Source organism: Alligator mississippiensis, chromosome 4 (assembly GCF_030867095.1).
Source record: "Alligator mississippiensis isolate rAllMis1 chromosome 4, rAllMis1, whole genome shotgun sequence".
In the NCBI taxonomy this organism is placed as follows: Eukaryota; Metazoa; Chordata; order Crocodylia; family Alligatoridae; genus Alligator; species Alligator mississippiensis.
In genome coordinates, this window is record NC_081827.1 from 148852531 (window position 1) to 148876160 (window position 23630).

Consider the following 23630-nt stretch of genomic DNA (forward strand, 5'->3'; position numbering starts at 1 on the left):
GGTCATTCATTAGAAACGTGCTTGTCAGGGAGGAAAAAAGGATTGTTTCAGATGACCTAACTGGGAGTAAATTGGGTAAAAATCTATAGTAGGGAAAATAGGAGAAACCATGAGTACCTCCTGGCAAGGAGGAAATGTTAGATTTTGCAATCATCCCCCAAGGGAACCAGCAAAAGCATTATGGACTTTGTACTCGGAAAGTCGGTTGGGGGTTGCCGTGAAGGTTATGCCATAAGGAATAGTCTTCTATTACCTGGAAGAGGAGAAGCAATTAGGACCTGACTGAATAGGACTTTGGCATCTCCCATTGTTTCTGCTTTTCTCACTCACACAGGTTCTGGGCTGGGAGTCCTCATCACTCAGGTACCAAAATCAGCAACCCAGAGACTGGGAGGAGCCGTGAAGCTTACCTGCTACCAGAATGATACCAGCTATACCTACATGTACTGGTAAAAAAATGCCAGGGAGAAGGTCTGAGCTTAATGGCCTGGAGTGCAGACAGGTCAAAAGCCAATTATGAGGAGGGCTATAAGAAGCAGATGCTGATAGCTAAGAGAAACAGCTCCAAGGTTTTCACCATGAATTTTACAGAGCTTGAAGCACAGGATTCAGCCAGCTACCTCTGTGCTGCCAGTGACTACACAGTGCTGTGGTGACATGTGCTGCTTAATCAACCTCCTCCCCCCACACCCTCAAACATGATGATAACAGGAGGGAAAGAGAGACAGGGACACAGAAGGGCCACAACACACTTGCCTCCAAATACCCCACACCACAGGTCCACTATTCATGTCTTAGAAACAGATGCTTTACAGCAGACTTTTGCAGCAAGATCTTTATCATGGCACTTGTTCGGTTACTTTCTAGCTCCTCTTTCCCAGCTGTCCTAGCAGAGATGGGGACACAGAAAATGCCAGAGAGGTGCAAAACCTCTGGTGGAAGAGAAGAGATGAGGAAAATGGGAGTTACACGATGATCTCTGGAAGGAGGATCTGAATGGAAGATCTTAGGGAAGAAGAGCTAAAGTGGGGTTATCAGTGCATGGAAAGAATCTTATTTCAATGCCAGATTCTTCTAAATGAAAGGGGTCTCATGTTCCCAAGTACAAAAATTAAACAACCCCACCCCAGCCCCCCATATCCTTTAAAATGATCCTGCAAAATTACAAACATGACCCCAAAATATAGGTGAGAGCTCCATAGAAACTGACAGCATCTGCCTCAGGTTTGTACCAATAATTTAGTCAACAACAGCAAAATGACTGGCCTTCCACTCGTTTCCCATCACCCTCATAAAAAATAGAAGAAGCCACATAGAGAGAATATAGTCTTCTGCTAAAGAGCCTGGGATTCCCACTTCTGCTTGCACCTGGGAAGAGCCCTGTAATCCCAAGCAGGGTGTCTTGACACACAGAATTCAGCAAAATCCATAGGCAGAGCCCCAGGGATACATGGGGACAGGAATTAAATGAAAGGAAGTTTATGAAATTCTGGGCACCCAGGACCAGAAAGATGGCAAGAAATTTGAAACCATCAGGGAGGAGAACTATAAAAATGTTTGGAGATGTTCACAGCTAGGGGAGATTAGAGGAGCACAGTCTATGACTAATTATGTGTAGCTGACTGAGGGGGCTTGGGGCTTGAGGGGTGGTTAAGAGGAAACACTGCTAAACTTGCCGCTCTGATTTGTCAGATTGTCACGGCTTCACATCTAATTCATACAGGTTCTGGACTCAAAATCTAGTCTCAGGGACAAAGAACATCAGCCCCAAACCTAAAATGGAACCACAAGAATCATTTACTTCCTGAGGGGTATCTGTATACTAAGACTACCACCAGCTTATCCAAGAAGAGAGTCTGAATTTAGTAACTGGAGATAGAGAAGTGTTTCCCTCCTACCTATTACTAAATCTGAAATATCGTTGATGTCTTATGAATAGAGATAAAGAGAGACAAGGGTGTCTGGGCTCCCATTTTTTGTGCAGACCTATAAAGGAATTTGTCAGAGAAATGGCCTTCCAATATGAGAGAGAAGTATCATTAAAGGCAGAAGAAGAGAACATGTGGCATACTAGCTGTTCTATATCATTCTCATACCTCATCCTAACTTCCCATGGGATATTCTCTGGGATTTGCTGCTTTCTCATTTTATATCACTGAATAGATGATCCTTCTCCTACTTTCCTTGGGAACCATGTTCTACAATTCCACAGTTCCTATTGACTTAAAGGATATTCCTATAGCCATCATGAAATTTCCCCCTTTTCTCAGTTTCACCTTATAGCTTTTACCTATCATATCCACCCATCAGATTGTTCCTGAAAGTCTTTCCCCCTTCTGCAATTCCTAATTTTCTTTCTCTCTCCTTCCTCTTGTTCTCTCTCCACAGTATCTGGGCAGTGGAAAAATATGAAACTGCCCGTGCCCCCTCAGACACTCTCTTTCCCCCACATCACACACACACTCCTACATGGGAACAGCTTTATGCAAATTGCAAATTCAAGCATCGATCACATAAGGAGTGTCAGAATGACTTAACCTGTGCTGCAGATTATTTCTGTTTGCCCCGGCATTCTTGTTGTCCAGCTCCATGCTGACTACCATACATTTACTTAGTTGTGGCTGCATTTACTGCAGCCGTGAAACAGCATACTAAGATTTAAACCCTGGTGTTATTCTTCAGAGTAGCCCCCAGCTGGCACTGAGGAAAAAAAACAAGAACTTATTCAGTTAAAAAAAAAAAAGTTTTCATGCCAATGGATCTGATTAAAATTCATTTCTGGTTTCCCATTCTCTCATTAAGGTATTTTCCTGCCTCATTCCCAAAGCCCCCTGTACCCTGATTCACCTTGCGGGGGAACAAAATACCTGCTTCTCTCTCTGCACCTGAGGTCCAAGAGCCCCTGGATGCACAGTATATATCTGCAGATCTGGTAGTTAGCTAGGTGGAGTTCACCCATAGTCCCTGAATTTCCACAAGCCCTTCTGGATCCTAAACTGCAAACCAAGGGCTATGATTTCTGCTCAGTAAGCGTACATTTCCTGGAGGTACATGACATCCCTCCATTTCCACCAGGCCCTCACCTGTATTCTGGTATCAACATCACCAGAAAGAAAGTCATCTTCATTTAAGAACAGTTTTGATGAGACCAGATTCCCAGAAGCAGGAATGAAACAATGTAGTCTTTCATGACCATGAAGAGCATGACACCTGGGGATGCAGGCCCTATATCTGGGCTATCAGTGAACACACAGGGGGGTAACAGGACAAGGGACTCAGAAGGGAGACAGGACATCTGAAAAGCAGGAGACAGAGAAGTGGAGAAAGAGAGAGAAAGAAAGCAAGGGGGTTGCGATGCTCAAACCTGCCAAAAAGAATGAAGAAGATCAGATATTGTTGAGCCTGGGGCTGGACACACGCACACACACTCAGAGTAACCACTAGGAAGGCCTCAAGTACCATATCTCACAACATAAAATGGGGCACCTGTCTCCCTGCCCCATACCTGATGCACTGTTCGTTGTCCACAAGCTGAAACCTTCACCTCTGCCCTGGCCACAGTCTATCCCTGTGTCTGATTGCACTGCCAAAACCAACCACGGCTCTTCTGGGAGAGAAGCCAGGATACCTAAACTCTTTTCTATCAGCCAGCTGGGCAAGGCCACTGGAGGGCGATGCAGCCCCAACAGAAGGAGGCAGCAGGCACACTTCAGAAGTAGTCGATAATATTTCATGTAGCGCAGAGGTTCTCAACTGTTTAGACCCAAGGCACCCCTGGATAGATTTAAGGCATGGAAGAATCGAGTTCTTAGTTTTCCCTCTTTTTAACCACAGTAAAAGAATAATCTTTCCATTGCAAAGAATTAAAAAAGACCATAACTATCCCACTGGAAATCTCTGGGTTCATCATCTTCTGAATCACATTTGCACAGCTAACAATGCTAACGTTGTGTAGCACCCTGCAGCACCCTAATTGAGAATAACTGATGTAGTGACTATAGATACTGATGGGTAGTGAGGTGTGAAACATCCAGCAGGCAGCTGGACCCAGCATAGATGGGTTTCCCTGTGCTGTTGAAGAGACTGGCACTTTATAGGAGTGCAGGTTGGGATGAGCAATCAGGTTTCTTCTGTAGAACATGTTTCCTTCCTGACAGAGCTCCTAGCACCCTGCAATGAAACTGCAGGGACCTGTCACCCATCACTGGGACTAGTGAAGTGGGCACATTGCACTTACTTGAGGTGAGGGCTTCTGTTTCCCACAAAACAGTGTTGTGAGAAGGAAAGGGAAGGAGGGGGCAAGGGAAGGGCGACTTGTCCCAGTGGTACGGTGAGAGGAGGGGTTGAGGAGCAGGAATGATGCACAGGTTGCCCAGGACATAGACAGACAAGAGAAAGAGTAGTTCCTGATGGCCTGCATTTTAGCCCCCATGTCAAGCTACTGCTATTAACCAGTCTGAAGCCTCAACAGGCCTTGTACCCAAGGCAGTGGGCTAAAGACACAGGAAATGTGTCAAAATAAGAGGTGTCATGATCAGACACTTCCAGGGGAAGTGCTGCCTTGGGACTCCCCAGAAATATCCTTCATTTTCCTGAAACTAGCCCTGGCATATTTATTTAGAGTCTTTATTGTGCCACCATAGTTGCCTCTCTCCTCACTAAGGCTTCTTATTTCTTCACCTCCAAACTCTCAAGCCTCTTTCCCTCTCAGGTGCAGTGATCCACATCAGCAACAACATTGTTACAAAGCTGTAGTACATAACCTGAGGATGAAACTCACTCACTAAAATGGAACTCAATGTCACTCCGAGCCAGAGAGATATGGCTATGGCTAGGGCAGAAGTTGCACCTAAACTGGTTTAAGTGATCAGAAATTGGTTTAAACCTGTAACACAGGGGTCATCAGCCCCTAGCATCCGTGCTGAGAGTTGCACACAAGGCCATTTTGTTTGGCACACCGCAGCCAGCCCCAGCTCCGGGAAGCTGCTGCCAGCGACAGAGCCTGGGCTGCTCCCAGCAGGGCTTGCAGTGTCCCAGCTGCCTGCTGGGAGCAGCCTGGGATCCTGGCTGGCAGCAGCTCCCCAGAGCCGGGGCTGGCTGCAGGCGGGAGGCTCCAAACAGCTGTGCCGGGCTCCGGCATCAGCTCCGCACCCACGTGCCTCAGAGCATCCTGCCATGTGCCCCTTGCCCTCGTTTTGTTTTTCTGCCATGCCGGCACTCCAGCACCTTCCAAGGTAGGCATTGTGGTGTTTTGCAGCACTCCAGCCGAAAAACTTTGCCTACCCCTGCTGTAACAGAACAGAAGTTCAGTGCACATAAACCAGTTTCAAAATGTCTGAAACTGGTTTAAGATAAACCTGGTTGAATGTAGTATAAGACTTAACTGATTTGGGTTAAACTGATTTATGAAATTTCTGTCCCAGACCCCTTCCTGGTTCAAGTGCAGTCCCCCAGCACCCCAAAATGCTTTGCAACCCTGGGCTAGGCTGTGTTGTCTGCTCTAGCAGGGAAGCATTGTGGGGGGAGGGAGGCAGGGACTGCCCCTGCCAGGCAAACCCTGGCTGAGGTCTGGGGCCAAGGAAGTTGGTTAAATCCACCTTCCCCTGAGTACAGAGCTGCCTTGCGGCTAAACTTACTCCTGGCTGCAACTGTGGACTACAAATCCCAAAGGAACCTGGAAGCAGGAAGAGGAAGTGAGGAGCAACCCTGGAGAATCCTGCTGTTGTAATTGTAGACTGCAAATCCCAGAGACTTCAGGGAGAGCAGAAGGAGGAAGCAAACACAGAGCAATTCTGGCTGTGCCAGAGAGGGGTGCTCTAGTGCCCCCTAGCTTCTGGCCTGAGCCACTGCAGGCATGTGGTTGCATTTCCTGAATCAAAAGTAAATGTGTGTCCAGTTACTTCTCAACTTAATCTCCACAGCTTAGACTAACTTGCAGAGACTGATTCAATTCAGCCTCAGGCTTTTTGGCTGTCTATATTTAACCTATGGGTCATGCTGCCAGGCCTAGCCTGCCAGATGGCTACCTGAGGCAAAAAGGACATCCAGGTGGCCTAATTATTAAATTATTTACAGCAATGCTCACACTGAACCCTCTACAGCGTTCCCTAAAGGAACTCCAAGTTGTAACTCGGTCCACTTGGCCTCTTGGGTCACACTGCCCATCACACACCAGGCGCTGCTTGGGTCTCACCTGGAACTCTTCCCATCATAGAAAATGAGGCATCTGCAAATTCAGATCCTGGCCAGACTTCTATTCACCAGCCACAGTAACCTCAAAAGAGTTGTCTCACACACTACACAGCACCCCCCCCCCCCACGCTTGTTCACTGGCACCCCCTTTTCAAGTGGACCTAGTATCAGCCACATTGTAAGTCTCCAGTATTGGCCCTGTCCTCTCAGCAGAGAGGATCATCCCAGGGTGCTAACTTGAAAGCCCTCGTGGAGTTCACAGGCACAACCTGTTGATGTGCACAGGCTCTCTGTCTCAACTGGGAACCCAGCTCACCACCAAAAAGGCAGGAAGGAAATGCACAAGCCCTTCTGGCATCACAGCTTCTCTCTGGGGGGAGCAGCCTGGGGACAAGCCACAGATACATCTCATTTCCTTCCTCCAGGCCCAGGGGAGGACCCACGCATGCAGAACAGAGTTATACAATATCTGGTGCTGGGAGAATGCCAGTGGGACAGAGATGGGGACACAGGCAGTCTGGTGTGTGGCCTTTTGCCTCCTGGCAGTGAGTAAGTGGTTGTTGAGATGGAAAGCCCCATCCCGATGTCTGCAGAACAAAACACCAAACTGTCCCCTCAGAGCTGCATGCCTGACGGCCTCTGTTCCATGTGTCTACAGGTCTCCTGGATGCTCGGATCAGCCAAACGGAGAGCCTTGTGGTCAAGAAGGGGAGCTCAGCTAAGCTGCAATGTGAACAAACTGACGGGCACAATTACATGTTCTGGTATCGGCAGGATCCAGGCCAGGGCCTGCAGCTGGTCTTATACTTCTATGATAAACAAGAAAGAGAAAGAGGCAACATTCCTGCTCGATTTAAAGGAGACAAGTCAGGGACAAATGTCTTTCACCTGAACATCGATACTGTGGAGCCCCAGGACTCAGCAGTGTATTTCTGTGCCAGCAGTTTAGACACAGTGAGTCAGAGACACCTGCTCCCTGGGCAGAAACCTCCTCCTATTTGACTGCACAATAAGAGGAGGGGACAGAAAATGTGATCTTTGATTCGGAAGGGCAGGGAATGGGGTCACACCCAGCCATGGGCAAGACCTGGAGAAGCACAGGTAGACCCAGGACAGGTGGTCAGATAGCTTCCTCCTCTCTCTAGTGCCTGTCCTTTTCCCTTTCATCACTTTCTTTTGACTGTGGGCTGCTCACATGGGGCTACACTGGAAAGTGAGAGGTGTTTTCTGCTACCATTCACTGTTGTGAAAAGACGGGGAAAGAGCAAGATCCCCATGGGAAAGGCAAAGGGGGAGGAACAAACCTCAGCTTTCCCGGGACACTGACTGCATATGCCATGGACCCACACTGTTGGTTGAAAGCCCCATCCCCGAGACTATACAATTCTAGTAGTAGGATCACCACTCTCAGTGCAGAAGGCCATATGCATGGGGAGCTGGACACAGGCCACAGACAATGCTACAGCATCTCAAAACAGCTTAATGCAGAGTTTTTGGCTTGAGGTGTAGAATCTGCCCATTATTACACTGGGAACAGCAGCTGCAGGATCCAAGTCTGGCTGCACCTCCTCTGCTTTTGCTCTGCCTCTGCAGCACAGCTCCTCCCACTCCCAGATTTTTGCAAAGCTGTTACCTTTGTTCCCTGACAGACTGCTCCCTGGGGCTGGTCCGTGTTGTAGGCACCATGTGGCTGGTGCTGGGGGTCTCCTGTGGCTTGCAGCTGCTGGCAGGTAGGCTTGTCCCTGGGGCAGTTCTGGGGACTCCAGGGCAAAGCAGCTGTCCTTGCTTTAGGATCTCTGCTCGCTCCTGCCTGCCCTGTATGCCTGAGCAGAGCTTGGTACAAGCCCCTGGGGAAAATCTGAAGCAGAGGGAGAAAGAGGATGTTTTCATCTGGGTGGAGATGAGTTGGAGCTGATGGGGAAGAGTTTAGAAATGATTGAAGGAGGTGTGTGTGGAGTGAGGGGAGAACTGGCTTATGTGTTGGAGGGGAGGGTGGTACCACAGGGGAGATCCTGTCAATAAGAGCCTGGTTGTCACAGTGAGCAGAGATGCAGAGATCAGGGCACCTACAGGAAAACCATGGGGCTGGGAACAGACTTAAACACACAGTTAGGTCAGGAGACACCTGGGCACAGCGAAGGAAGGTTTGTGAATGATAGGGGTGACTTAGGACTGGATCCTGATGTTGCCAAAACGGCTAGTTTTGTTCCCCTGGAGGCTTGTTCAATTACCCTCAAGGAAAGAGTCACACATACAGGCTGGGTCCATCTAGGTTTATTGTTTGCAAACAGTTCGACCGAGGAGCAGAGAGCTCAAATCAGGGCCGACGATGAGTCCGGCCTGGAATCACATTTTTATAGCTTACATTCAACAGAGTCTTGACGTACTAGAAGTTTATTGGCTGCAGTACCAGTTCCTAATTGTGACGTCTTATCTTGTAGGCTGTACTTAACTAGTTATTGGTTAATGTGACTTATCAGGGTTAGTACGTGCGCACTCAAAGGTAGAATTGCAGCATGCTCAGAAGAAAAGAGCAATTTCAACAAAGTTAGTTAAACTTTAGTAACTTCTTATCTTAACGTAACCTTAAGGCACTGGACAGAGATGATTTCAAAATGCAAGGCAAGCAGTAAGAACCACAGCTTGGACATTAGACCTCCTGATCTTTACACAAAAGGGTCATAAGATGGTCATAAGACACTTCTATCATATGGTTGTTGCTCAAGCATTACTGAAAAATTATGGGGGCTAACGTCTTTTTACTACACTGACATGCACACAGAACAGCTGGAGGTGTTTCCCTCTGTGGACCCCCTGCCACCTTGGGATTTCTTGTAGGTCTGTCAAGCGGAGTGACAGTGACTCAAAAGAAGAAGTTTGTAGCCATCTCGAATGGGACCAATGCAAGTCTGCCCTGTCAGTGTGATGGTGATGCCTACTATGATACTATCCTGTGGTACCAGCAAGAAGAGGCTGCAGGAAAGCAGCTGGAGCTTGTAGCCAGACATACACATGGTGGTGAACAACACATAGAGGCCAAATTCAAAGGACAATACCAATTGGTGCCTGAAACCAGGCTGAAGGCCTCCCTGGATATCATTGGGGGAACAGCTGAAGTCTCTGCATTGTATTTCTGTGCAGCCAGTAGAGCACAGTGGGTCCTTCCTGCCTCACATCTCAGCAAAATCCTACCAGCCATGCTCACCTCTCACCATGTTGCACAAACGGCTAGTTTCGTGCCCCTGGAGGCTTGTCCAATCCACCCCAGGAGAGAGTCACACACAGGCTAGGTCCAATTTCAGATTTATTGTTTGCAAACAGACCGACCCAGGAGTTGAGCCACTCAGATCAGGGTCGACAACAAACTGGGTCTGAAACTTCTTTTTATAGCCAAGGTAAACAATAGATTTCAACATATCGTGCAATTATTGGCAAACTTAGCATTACGTCTTGCATCGTATGTCTAGCAGTTACATGTTCTATGACGGTTTACATACGTCTCATTTACATCTTAAATCCCTCCCAGGGGCAGTTCTTAAGCCCCTCGCGGTCATCCTTCGGTCAGGGTCTGGTCTCTCCACCTCAGCATCTTCCCTGCCTCTCTTCTCTTATCTCTCGTAAGGAGTTATTTATTGCATCTGTTCTTGGCTCTGTCTGCAGAAGTTTTTGTGCTACTTGTAAATCTATCATTAGCATATATGCCTTAGCAAAAGCAATTGTGATAACATGCAGAAGCAATTATAAAAGCAGGAAATATAGATTATGCTATATTTTTACCACAACCACACATGACAGGCAGACCTGGCAGCAATTCAGTGAAAAGCTAGACATCTACTCGGTTAGAAGCAGGTGTTCGGGATCTGGAAGGTAGAAGCCAGTTCTGAGCCAGGTGTGGGAGACTTCCAAGCTCCAAGTGTCTCCCCTGGGGCACCTATGGCTGGACAACCCCCTTCCTGGAGTATACCTGCGAGCCTCGGGTAACCACCACCACCACCCAGATCTTTATTTGGGCCCTGTGCCCCCTGGAGTACACAGGCCTTGTAGACCTTGAGGGTACTTGACCCACTGTGAAAACTTGGGGTGCTTCCTTAAGCTTGAAGCACAGATAGTAGCCTCCCTTAGTCAGCCTGGGGAAGGAGCCTGGACAACAGCCTGGAGCCAGGGACTTTCTAACCCACAGCCCAGGGTCAAGAGAGGGAGGAGGCGAGGTAGACATGAAGACTGCCATTGATGCAGGTTTGGTAGGGACCCCATTCCTGCTCCTTGCGGGTGTCTCAGGAAACCCTGAGAAACATACTCAGCTCTTCCCTGTCAGAAATCTTGGCTGCGCTGCCAGGTGCATGGCAAACATCCATAGTTTCATAGTTTCATAGTTGGTACGGTCAGAAGAGACCTGAGCAGATCATCAAATCCGACCCCCTGATATGGCAGGAAAGAGTACTGGGGTCAAACGACCCCAGCGAGGTGTTCATCCAGCCTCCTTTAAAGACCCCCAGGGTAGGAGCCAGCACCACTTCTCTTGGAAGTTGGTTCCAGATCCTAGCCGCCCTGACTGTGAAGTAGCGCCTCCTGATATCTACCCTGAATCTACCCTCTGCCAGCTTGTGACCATTATTTCTTGTCACTCCTGGGAGTGCTCTGGGGAACAGGGACTTCCCCAATGCCTGCTGGTCGCCCCGACTAGTTTGTAAACTAGATCCCCCCTCAGCCTTCTCTTGTGGAGGCTGAACAGGTTCAGGTCCCATAACCTCTCCTCATAGGGCCTGCCCTGCTGCCCCCTGATCATGCGGGAGGGCCTCCTCTGGACCCTCTCAATGCTGTCCACATCCCTCCTGAGGGGCCTAGTCTCTCCAGCAGGGGGTGGTGGCACTCCAGGGAACACAACATCTCCCAGGCACCCGGCTTCCAGCTGCAACCCTGCCCCTTGGTCTGGAGATGGTCCTGGCCCACACCCTGGCCACTGTCCCTCGCACCCAGCAAGGCAGACAGTTCCAAAGAGAGAAGGGGTGTGAGAACAGCCACAAGTTGCTGCAGCCACAGGCTCTCCCTTCCCACCCTCTGCTCCTCTCCGGGCCTGGCAGCTCCTTTCATTCCCCTTCACCCTTGCCATTTTTCTACATACCCACCCCAACCTAGCCCCATGGCACTTACAGCTCCCCTTATCTCTCCTGACAGAGCAGGGGCAGGACCTTGGGCAGAAACAACACCCCCTTTATCACTGACCCATCCTGCAGAGCCCCAGATTTCTGGTAGGTGCCAGCACCATAGGAATGGTCCTGGCCCTTGGACCTGCAAACCCAAGGCTGCAACAAGCACTGGGCTCCCTGCACAGGCACCTTCTCCTCCCAGTCATGGGTCTCATCTCCCAGGACCCAGGAGGGACTCCAGGTGTACAGTGTGAGGGACAGCACATGGCCTGTTCCATGGATGGGGAGTGCAGAGGTAGTTTGAGGGGGCAGGACAGACCCAGGCTGAAACATGGCCCTTCTGTGCCACTGTCACACCATGAGGTGGAGCTGCAGGCTAGACAGAGGAGCAATCTGGACAGCTGTCACCTGCAGGTGAATCCCCTCTTTGGAGAGCTGCGCTTCCTGTCTTCTCTGCAAGGTCTCTCAGACTCAGGCAGAGCTGTGGGAGGGGCACCAGGTGCCTAATGCTCCCCTTGATCCTGTGAAAGGCACCAGAGGGCCCCGGTACACCAGCTGCTGGACATGCTGCACATCCTGCTCTTGCTGATGCCCGGTAAGTGCCAGAAATCCTGTGCTGCACTTGGAGAAGCGCAGCATGATTTCTCTGGAGCCTTGAGCTTCTTGGATCATGGAGCCCTGTTTCTTACCATCTCTCCCTCCCCTCTTCCCTCCCACAGCTGCTGGGGCCTGAGACCTCATTTCACAGTGGCCAAAATCAACAGTCCAGAGCCCAGGGGAGACCGTGACCATGAGCTGTTACCAGAACCACACCACTCACACCTACATGTTCTGGTACCTGCAGCCCCAGGGACATGGTCTGATTTTAATAGCTTCTGCCTATACCAAGGCAGAAGCCTCTTATGAGAAAGGCTACAGTAAATCTAAGTTCCCTACCTCAAGAAATGAGACAAAGCTGTCACTCATGACAGTCATGAGCATCACAGCTGGGGATGCAGCTACATATTTCTGTGCTGCCAGTGAATACACAGTGAGGTGAAGGGATGAGGGTCTGGGGCAAAAACCTCCTTGGAGAGAAACAACATCTGAGAAACAGAGGAGAGATCAAACCACACCTGACTGCACAAGGGCAAGCCTTTCAAACCTCAGACTCACAAATGAAACCCATTCAAGAGGTGTTGACAGAGGGTTCTTTGGGTTGGGTCAGACTTTCTGGGTGCCCTCAAAGCCCAGATCCTTCTTGTAGCCTTTGCTTGGAGCTGTTCCCAGCAAGCAACTGCAATAGCACCAGGATATTTGTTATGCAGTCTGCTCCCTGCTCTGGATTTTGTGCAGAATAAAAGGTATCCTTCTCCAGGGAAGCATCCTATAAGCCATGCAGGTTATGCACTTCAGGGCACCATCCTGCTTCAGGGCTTCTCAAGGTTCCCAAACAAAGAGCCATCCAATGGTATGGCCCCATCATCTCTCTGCAGATATTGTCCAGGTTGTATATGCCTACACCTGGGTACCTAGACATCACTTAGATGAATGCTAAAGAGAGAAGTAATTGGACCAGAAGGCCATCTGCCATGGTTCCTGCTGCTATAATCTTTTTACCACTATAGAAGCCAAGTTATATTCTGGGGAGAGATTCTAGTTCCCTTACCACCTGTACAACCAGCCTAAAGCACTTAAATTTGATTGTATTATACCCTGCTCAAATCCTTGATGAAGCTGATACAGGAGGGTAGTAGGTCCTCTTCCTGCCTTCTTTTTAGTGACTTCAGAAATGATGGTGCGCTACAGAATCAGAGATATTGACAGAAGTTTAGGACTTGACCAGGGTAGAATAGGATTTTACTTCAATATTTCAGTCCAGTAACAACTTGTCCCCAGAAATGCCACAGCAGCCATCCCTGCTTGTCCAGTAGCTGGGGTAGAACCTGGCTTTTACTGACTGAAGAATAATAGGCAGCCTTACACAAAAACATACACATGCCAGAAGCACACAGGCCAACCCTAGTGTACAGAGCACTGCAATAAACTTTTTTTTAACTACAGTTTTTACATACTTCCCTGTAACAGGGTGTGCTCCCAGGAGTGGTCGTGTCACCTGTCTGTCTAGTGTGGCTCCTTAATCTAGTCTTATCTCCTGCCTGACTTGCTGTTCTAAATTAATTTGTTGTTTAGGAGGCTCCTCCAGGTAACCAGAGTCTAGCTGTGGGTTTCTCCTTCCCCCTCCTCCTTCCATGACTACTATTCCAGCTGGAAAGTACAGGGATCTGCCCTTCTCTGCTTTTCTCTCACACTCTCCCCTTATCTATGGCTGGGCCTTCAGCCCTGTTGTGCTTCAGCCTGCTTGACCTTTGTCAGGGTCCCCAGTATGTCTGGAGCTCGATACCCTCCTGGGCCTCCACTCAGTAGAGGCTGGCATCAAACAAGAATATAGGAAAGAATAAATAAAGAAAAAACCAAAACACAGGGAAAAATTCAAAGGGTGCTGGGCACTCTGCTCTCTTGCCTCTCTAACTCCCCTCAGCTGTTCTGGTGCCCCAGGTGGTACTAACAATATGAGCAGACATAAGACAAAAGTAGACCCCCAATTGTGTTAACAAAGATGGTGTTTGGGGTGCACCCGCTCCCCCAGGCTCTCATGGGTCAACATAAATAACCCTCACTTCCTTGGCTTCACTCACTCTCCAGGGCTCCTCCTGGGTTCACACAGACAGTTCCCAGTTCTCTGGGCTGCCCATTTCTCCAGGATCCTTCCTGAATTAACACCAAGAGTCCCACAGTGCTTCCCATGAACATCCTCACTGGTTCTTCCCTGACAGAGGCTCTTCCTCTCAGGCAGCAGCTCCTCTTGCCAGGCTTGTATTAATTCCTGTCCCTCTGAAGATCTCCATCCTTCTCAGCCCCAGAGGCCAATGCCTCCATCCTCTCCACCTCTCACCTGCCCTTGCTCTGGAGCAGAGTCTATATCCCAATCAGCCCTGCCTCCTTGGTCAACTCGCCTGGCCAGGCTGCCCATTCACCTGACCCATGTCTGACTAATCTCCCCTTCCCTCTCACTGCTGTATTTTGCAGACAGCTGTTCACAAGCTCTGCTCAGGCGAGTCCCTAGCCCAGTGTCAGTCATCTCACCTCAAGAGCTTTCTGCTCTCACATGCCATCATCTGTCCATCCGTTGGCAGTCCCTCATAGTTGTGGATGATGTCCATCAGGCTTGATGGATCCCCAAGTCACTGAGGAGCCCGACTCTGGATACATATGTTCTTTGGCAATGGGGGCATGTTGTTGCATGGGAGAGTGGGATTCGCAGCCCTGCATTGGTCTCCTTCTCATTCCTCCACTGCCACCGTTCTGCCTCAGTATCGAATCATTGGGCCTTGAAGAGGTATGCACCTTGGCGGAGCAGGTGGCATCACACCAAACAGTCAGCAGCTTGCTCCTCCCTGGTGTTGGTGTCAATGCCTCTGTGCTTGAGGGTGACCTTGAATGTGTCTTTGTACTGTTTCCTTTGGCTGCCCTTTGAGCGTTGGCCAACAGAAAGCTGGGAAAAGAGAATCTGGGGAGGGAGGCAGTTCTTGGACATCTGGACACAGTGGTCCACCCATCAGAGTTGATTTCTCAAGAGCAAGGCTTCTCAGCTTACCTCCTCCTGCTCAGCTGGGTGTCTTGGCAGGCAGGACCTCTATCCTCATGCCTGCTCTGGCTGAGCTTTTCCTGCTGCAGGCGCTCCCCACTCCCACTTCAGCTACAAATATTCTAACTTTAAAGGGGCCTTGATGATTTTTCTGCCCTGCCCCTCTTTTCCCTTATGAGACGGTTAGGATTCAACATTACATGACCATTGTCACAGATCATTGATCCCTGTGTCTTCCTACATGATACAACCAGTGAACACACCACTGTCCCCATAGCTCTGGGGTCTCCAAAGAAGAGGAGAGAAGGTGGACTGGGAGCACCCAAACTATGCTGTTCCCATGGGATGTGGTGGACCCTCCAGAGGAGGAAACAGCAAGGAGGCAAACTCAGGGAAGATTCAGCATTATTGCACAGAGGGACAGTAGAAGCCCTGAGGAGGAGCAGTAACCTCTATAGCTATTGCCCAGGGGTGGAAAGTGTGATCAAATCCTGTCCCAGCCTACTCCTCACCCTGGGGCTAGTCTGTGCCCCCTCTCCCCCCCTTTTCTTTCACTCATGTCTATCACTCTGGTCACTAAGCAACCCATTCTGCCTGCCTGCCTAAGGACAGGTAAGAGAGTGGGAGCTTAACCCCTCTATTGTTTTAAGCAGTGACCTCATGGCATGGGCTTAGGGGCTTGAGCCATGTTACTCCTGTAGGTAACCAGTGATGTTTTTTAAACTGGTTGGTCAGCCTCAAACAACACCTGCCCTGATTGGGTCTGGAAGATGAGGTCAAAAAGGTTATTTAAGGGTCCCTTCTTCCTGAAAGAGGGTTGGGGGGATCCATATTAGGGAACATGGAGTAAGCACACGGCCTCTGGAGCTCTCCTAGACTCCAGATGAACATGTGAGTAACTTACCTGAAACTTACCTAAAAATATAGATTACTGTAGTGTAGAAGCATGCATGCTGTTTGCTCTGGGTTATTTTGTGATACTTCTCTAACCTGTACTCTTCCCCAAGCCTACCTTCTTTAACCAATAAAGCTCTCCACTATAACAAGCCTGGGCAACTTGCTGGGAGAGGGATTGGGGCATGCCTTACATTCCCTATGCTTGGCTGACTAAGGGAGGCTACTATCTGTGCTTTAAGCTTAAGGAAGTAACCCAATTTCTCACTGTGGGTCAAGCACCCTCAAGGTCTACAAGGCCTGTGTACCCCAGGGGACACAGGGCCCAAATAAAGATCAGATCCCTGGGTGGTGGTGGCAGTTACCCCAGGCTTGTAGGTGTGCTCCAGGAAGGAGATGGGCCAGTCATAGGTGCCCCAGGGGAGACACTTGGAGCTTGGAAGGTGGTCAGGCACATTAAGGTGGATGGCTCAGTGCAGAAGCGCCCCCCTACTAGCCCACCACAGAGAGTACATCTGGACCCAGGAGAGATGGGGAGATGCACAGACTGGTGTTTGCAAGAGTTGAATGGCTTGCAAATGCAAATATTAGGAAATCTCCCACAACTGCCTGAGAACTGTGTTCTAACTTTCAGATCCCCAACACCTGCTTCTAACGGAGTAGACATCTTGCTTTTTGCTGAATTGCTGCCAGGTCTGCTTGTCAGAGGTGGCTAGTCTTTGCTATGAAGCAGGAGGCCAGGAACCAGACTGCAGAGAGGAGTGAGGTATCCCTTGGACTCCCTTTCAAGACCGTGCAATCCTGATGTCAGATATCTACATGGAGCAGTGCACAACAGGCAGCCAGAAGATTTGTGCATGGGAAGCTGGACCCAGTCCACACCCAAAGCATCAGCATGTTAGATTTCCCCATTCCAGAGGTGTTTGTATTTAGGTCTGGGCTTTGCCTGTCACTCTGGGAGAGGCAGCAGCAGGGTCAGGGTTTGAGTCCATCCACATCTCCTATTGTTACAGCTCTGCATCCTTATCAGGGTCCTTACCTGGGCTGCTCCTCCCACTCTGAGGCCCTTGTAAAGCTCCACCTCCAGGAAAGCCCCAGCACAAACTCCTGTTTCTGGCTAGTCCCTGCAGCAGATACCATGTGGCTGGTGCTGGGGGTCTCCTGTGTCTTGCAGCTGCTGGCAGGTAGGCTTGTCCCTGGGGGAGTGCCAGGGGATCCAGGGCAGTGCAGATTTCCTTCCTGTGGCATCTCCCCTCACTGCTGCCAGCCTCTGCCTCTAATCATGGAACAGATCCCGGTACCAGCCTCTGCAGAGAGAATGGGAGCCAGGCAGAGGAAGGGGCTGTTTTCAGCTGGGGTAGGGATGGGGTGCAGCTTGTGGGGGAGGGGATGGTAGTAAGTGTATCAGATTCTCTGCTGGCAGAGGAAGGGTGGGGGACAGGAGAATAGAGACAAGGCCTGCCCCGGGGAGAACCTGAAATGAATGGCTCTGACCAGCTCCTGTTGTACATCATTCAGAGACACTCAGATGAGAGCTAACACAGGAAAGCTGTGGATCCAGGGACAGGCTCAAACACATGGTGAAGTTGGGAGTGAAATCAGCCAAGGGGAATTTGTAACTCAGAAGCTGCCTAGGGACTGGATCCTGCTATATGCACAGGGCTGCTGGGGCTGTGTCCTTCTGTGTGTGGCTCCTGCTCACTCAGCCCTTTTGTATCTCTTGTAGGTCTGTGCACTGGGGTGACAGTGACTCAAAACAAGTTTGTCACCATCCGGAATGGGGCCAATGCGAGTCTCCCCTGTGAGCACGATGGCGATGCCAATTACAATACTATTTTGTGGTACCTACAAGATGGAGCTTCAGGAAAGGAGCTGCAGCTTGTAGTCGGACATACAGATGGGGGTAAACCAGAGACAGAGGCCAAATTCAAAGGAAAGTACATTTTACAGCCTAAAACCAGGACAAAGGCCTCCCTGTACATCATCAGTGGAACAGCTGAAGTCTCTGCAGTGTATTTCTGTGCAGCCAGTAGAGCACAGTGGGTCCTTCCTGTTTCATAGCTGTACAAAATCCCCAGAGCCCTGCTCATCTCTCAGTACACACAACAGCCACAGCCATGGTCTAAAGTGTGATGTGAGAGGGGTACAGATGTTCATTAATGTAGCCAAGACTCATGACCCTGAGGAAGGAGCCTGATCAGCAGCCTGGAGCCCTGGCCCTTTATTATCTGTTGCCCAGAGACAGGAGAGGGAGGGGATAGGCAAGCTGTGCTGTGTAGACTCTCATTTTGCAGATTTGGTAGAGACCCTGTCCTTGCTCCCTGCCAGTGTCTCAGGATACGTTTGGAAATACAGCTCCTACTACAATGTGCTCCTGCCTTAGGAGGATTGCCAGGTGCATGACATGTCCAGTGTAGGTGGAGACATCAAGGCAGCTTTGATAACGAGAACAGATTATGCTGTTGCTGTGGCAAGGGCTTCATGACTCACAGCCCCTGGGGCTAGATCAGTCACCCAGCTGATGGGTCTGGAATGGCCTTCACAGCATCTGGGAGGAGTCTGCAAAGGGAGAAGGACCCTGTATGCCCACTCCTGTGCTCTCTGGGATCAGTCCAGCTGCACAGGATCTCACCCACCCAGATGCCTGCAGACTCATGGGGAGGCAGTGCATACTCACACATGTGTTCAGGTCTGACATCTGTGAGCATATCCCAAGCAGTGTGAGAGCACTAAGCAGACCCTTAGGACAGGGGCATTCATTCACCCACTTCTGGGAAGGAAGAAGATGATCTCACCAGGGGCCCCTAGTCCCCAGATGGGAAGTGCAGGGGTAGTGTGAGGAGCTGAAACTGTGACCCTACTCAGACCTTATCACACCATGAGTTAGATCTACAGGTTGGGAGCTAAGGGGTCCTCTAGACAGATGTCACCTGCAGGTGAATCCCCTGTTTGGAGAGCTGCGGTTTCTGTCTTCTCTGCCAAGTCTCACAGAAAAACTCAGATCTGTGGGAGGTGTACCAGGTGCCCAACAACTTAAGTAAATGCATCAGAGTGCTCCAAGATACTGACTGCTAGATATGTTGCACATCCTGAATTTGCTGGTGTCCAGGAAATGCCTAGAGCTCCTGCCCTGCACTGGGAAGAGGGTAGTATGACTCCACTGTCTCATGGAGCCCTGTTTCTTTTCCTGCTTCTGTCCTTTTGGGACCAGAGGCCTAAGCTTACAGTGGCCAAGAGCAACAATCTGGAGCCAGGGGAGACCAGGACCATGAGCTGTTACCAAATACACCCAACTCACCCCTACATGTTTTGGTTCCTGCAGCCCCAGGGACATGGGCTGATGCAAATAGCTGCTGCCTAGACCAGCACATGACCCTTTTATGTAAAATGCTACAATGCCACATTCCCCATAACTAAGAATGTCAGGACCATCGTGTCTGGGAATTCAGCTACATATTTCTGTGATGCCAGTGATCGTACAATGGGGTGAAGGTATGAGGGCCTGGGGCAAAATCCTCCCTGGATGGAAACAGAAAATCAGAGAAACAGGACAGAAAGACCAACACACACCTGGCTGCAGAGAAACAAGCCCTTCAAACCAATGGGCCACCTCAGCCTCACCAATGAGATCAATTCCTGGGAGGTCAACAGAGGGTGTTTGGGCCTGGGTAAGGCCTTGTGGAAGCCCCTGCAGCCGCAGGGATTCCTTGCAATATTTCCTGGCAGGTGCGCCACGCTGGGAGCTGTCACAGCAGGAGAAGGTTTCCTACAGGGTCCTTTCCTGCTGTGGGTTTTATGCTCTATAGCAGGTGATGTGGAGCAGTGAAGTGCCTATGACGCACAGACTCCCTGACACATGGGTTTGGCACTTGAGAGGCATAAGCCTGCTCTAAAGGCTTGTTTTCTGGGGACACAAGTGCCCAAACAAATAGCCAGACAGGGTTAGGGCCCTGCACTCCACATCTGTGTTGCAGGCAGAGGCATCTCTGTCTGGCAGGAGCTAGGCAGAGCCCCCTCTTGTCTCCCGTTGTTCCTCTCCAGACTGGCAGCACCTTCCATTCCCCCTCATCCTTGCCATCTGCCTACACACCTTCCTCCTCCTGACCCCCTGGCTGCATAGGCAGCACTTACATCTCCCCTGAGTCTTTCTAACAGAGAAGGGCAGGACTGACAGGGACAGCTTCCCCACCTTCTTCTTATCACAAACCCAGGCTGTAGAGCCTGACACTTCTGGGAGGTGCTGGCAGTATGGGAATAGCCCCTGCCCTTGGCCCTGCAAACTCAGGACTGGAGCTGGAACTGTACTCGCTGCCCTGTTTCCTTCTCCCAACTTTGGGCTGGGGGCTAATGGCTCCTCTGTACAGATGTAACCTGCAGGTGAATCCCCATATAGAGTATTGCAGTTTGTCTTCACCAAGGAGTATTGTGTCCAGTTGGGAGCTATAGAAAGTCTGTGGACACATTGGAGGGATTCCAGCTGAGGGCAATGAAAATGGTTACGGGGCTGGGCACATGACTTTTAAGGAGAGGATGAGAGAACTAGGCTTATTTAGTGTGACAAAAAGACTGAGGGGGGATTTAATAGCAGCCTCCAGCTACCTGAAGGGGGTCTCCAAAAAGGATGGACTTGGACTGTTCTCAGTGGTGGCAGATGACAGAACAAGGAGCAGTGGTCTCAAGTTGCAGCAAGAGAAGTTTAGGTTAGATATTAGGAAAAAAACTTTCTCACAAGGAGAGTAGCACCAGGACAGGCTGCCCAGAGAGACTGTGGAAACTTTGCCCTTGGAGGCTTTTAAAAGACAAAGCTTTGGCTCGGATGATAGTTGGGAATGACCCTGCTTTGAGTGGGGGGTTGGACTACATGACCCCCTGAGGTCCCTTCCAACCCAAATTTTCTATGATTCTATGAAGTCTCACAGACACACTCACTGCCCCTGGACCCAGTGAATGGCACCAGGCAGGTTGCTGACACCAGCTGCTAGATGTACTGAGCATACTTACAAAGCTCTGCTTCATGCAGTGAGCTTTATTTAAACTTTCCTTCTAAGCACAGACCCTCCTTCCCAATGTCTGCCTGTGCTGCCAGAATCCAGGAATGCACTACTCAGGGGTGTAGGTTGTAGCTGTGTTGGTCTAAGGACATAGGCAGGTAAGGTTCTTTGGGTAAATCTGATATCTTTAGTCTCTAAAGCAGTGACTCTCAACTAGGGTGCAGCAGCAACCTTGGTGCCATGAGATCCCTTTAAGGGTGCATGGCAATATCATTGCTGCCAGCTCTGCAAAGGCCTACACATGACTAACAAGGTAAACCTAGGGACTTCAAGTAGGGCACCATAGTGTCAAGAACACTGTAACATGCTGGAGTTTTTCTGAGCCCTTTGCAACAAAATAATCACTACATTATTTGCCCATAGTGAAATGAAAAAAAAATAGTGAAAACTAAAACCTGGTATTTTCTGAGTGGATGCCTTCAGGCTAATGAGGGGAGCTTTGAGTCTAAAAATGGCTGAGAACCTCTTAGAGCCTTGTTACACATTGCCCTTTAAACTGCACAAATATTAATCGGTGTTAGTGCTACCTTGAGTTTGGTGCAGTTGCACCTCAAAGCTAAAAACCTTCTGTGACTGTCCCCCACCTGCACAGCTGTGATGTGCCACTAGAAGGGTGGCAAGCAGAGGCCGCACTAGGAGCAACAGCTGTGAATTTCCAATATAGGGCTAGTGAGCTAGAATAGGCTTCTAGCTCTTCTCTAAGAGGGGTGTGAGAGAAATGGGTTGGGAGGGCAGGAACATGTAGCAGAGAGGTGGAAAGCTACCAGGATGGGGGTGGGTAATGAAATGGGAGGTGAAAAGGAAATGGAGGTGGGGAAAGGGTGGGAAATTAAGTCAGCCACTGAAAGATAAAATAAAACAAAGTAAAAGAAATAAAGAGGAAGTAAATTAAAGAAGGTCTCATGTTTTAATACATTTGGATTTGGGATTGGGCCATGGGGAGTGCTAGTAATGCTTCCTGGGGTGGCTGGGACCTGGGAGTGTTGAGGGAAAATCCTTTTAGGGGAGCTACCACCCCTGCTGCGGGAATGAAGCCCCAACTAATGGGGACCTGATCTGGCCCCCTACCTTCCCCCCAGATCCCCCCAAAACCTCACTTCTGGACCTGTCCATGTCCTGCAACCTGGCTAGCTGGCATGTATTCTGCAGGCTGTTCGCATGGGGTGCACCTCTGGACATTGGAAGATCAGACTCTCAGGAGTGGAAGGAGGAAATTGACTTGGTGCCGGAACAGTTCAGTTCAGGGGTATGGAAAGTTTGTCCACACTGAACAGGAGGGTTGAGGAGCGACATGGCACCCTGGGATGCTGGAGAACTGCAACTAGAATGGTTCAACTGTGGAGAATGGCCACACATTAATGGAACATGCGTTGGGTAATACATATCAGAGTTGATCCTGCCTTGGAGTGGCATAACTGTAAGCCAACTAAAGTGTGCTTATAACTATTTTAAGGTGTGGACAATCCAGGTATTAAGAGCTCCAGGAGCTGCTTAATATGAGTGTGTAACAGGGCTTTTAGAGGCAGGCGAAGGTAGAACTCTCAAAACCCAAGCTAGGTCCATGCTGGTCAGAGCCACTAGAGGGTGATGGAGCCCCAACAGAAGGAAATAGCAAATGTGTAAAAACAGAAGGGTTTGACATATTTCCAGAAATAATTCATTTATTTGTTTTAAACTCTGCCCTTCCCAATAAGGGAATAATGAGAGAACAGAATAATTTATTAAAAAGGGGTAAGAACAAGAGAATGCAACAACTTGATAGACAACTAGATTATCAGCATGAAATAGAACCCCCTGCCTAAACAATAACTCAGCTTAGTTTAGTTGTGAAACATGTGCCCAAATAGAAAGGGCTTACAGCACTTCCAAACTGTGTCCAGGCTCGGGCTCTGGCAGACCTCAGAAGGGAGCGGGTCCTGGAGCTGATGAGCAACTGCTGAGACTGATACCCACTTTTTCACCAAAAGGACTTGCAGGAGGTTGCTCTTGGCTAACCATTGGGATTCCTATGGGACATAGAAGGCAGTCCCATAGGGTCACAGGACCCAGACTGCTTAGGACTTTATAAGTCAAACCAGCCCTTGAATTGCTTCCAGGGAGCTATTGGAAGCCAGTGCTGACTGGAACACTGGGTTTATGCACTCTCAGCAACTTCACCCCTATCAGGAAGCAGGCCTCCACGCTCTGCACCAACTGCAGCTTGCAGGCAGCAATCAAGGGCGGCACCACTTAGAGCATACTGCAGTAGTCTAGCTTTGAGGAACAAAGGCACAGATGCTAGTGGACTCACTGATAGAAAGGGTCATGTTCTGTTCACCAGATGGAGCTCGTGAAAGGTACTCCTAGCTGCTCCTGCCATTTGAAGTTCTAGGTGCAGCAGAGGATCCAGGAGCACCTCAAGGCTGTGGATTGAGTGACAAGGGGGGGGCCAAACCTCATCAATGATAGGTGTCCCAATCCCCACCAACACATGGGGTCTGCCCACCACTGTCATCTCTGTCTTGTTTAGATTGTTTCAATTTTTTACACCAACATTCATCTCCATTTTCTTCCTCATCCAACAAGATCTCCATGGGGACAGGGAACTTGTTCTGTTGCAGAAAGCTGAGGGACCGCAAGAGGGCTTCTGTCTTGGGTCTGGTGACAACCTCTAGGAAGGAACATGGAGGTGGTGAGGAGAAGCAGTCATGGTAGGATATCACTGATGAGCCACAGAAA

At 49.6% G+C, this 23630-nt stretch overlaps 1 long non-coding RNA gene across 1 annotated transcript; it reads left to right on the top strand.

The window, feature by feature from the left end:
- Positions 1–7860: 7860 nt before the first annotated feature.
- Positions 7861–21685, top strand: LOC132250260 (uncharacterized). The gene is made up of 3 exons (XR_009461920.1): positions 7861–7922; positions 16496–17045; positions 17588–21685. It is a non-coding gene; the product is annotated as an uncharacterized LOC132250260 (long non-coding RNA).
- The last annotated feature ends 1945 nt before the right edge of the window (positions 21686–23630 follow it).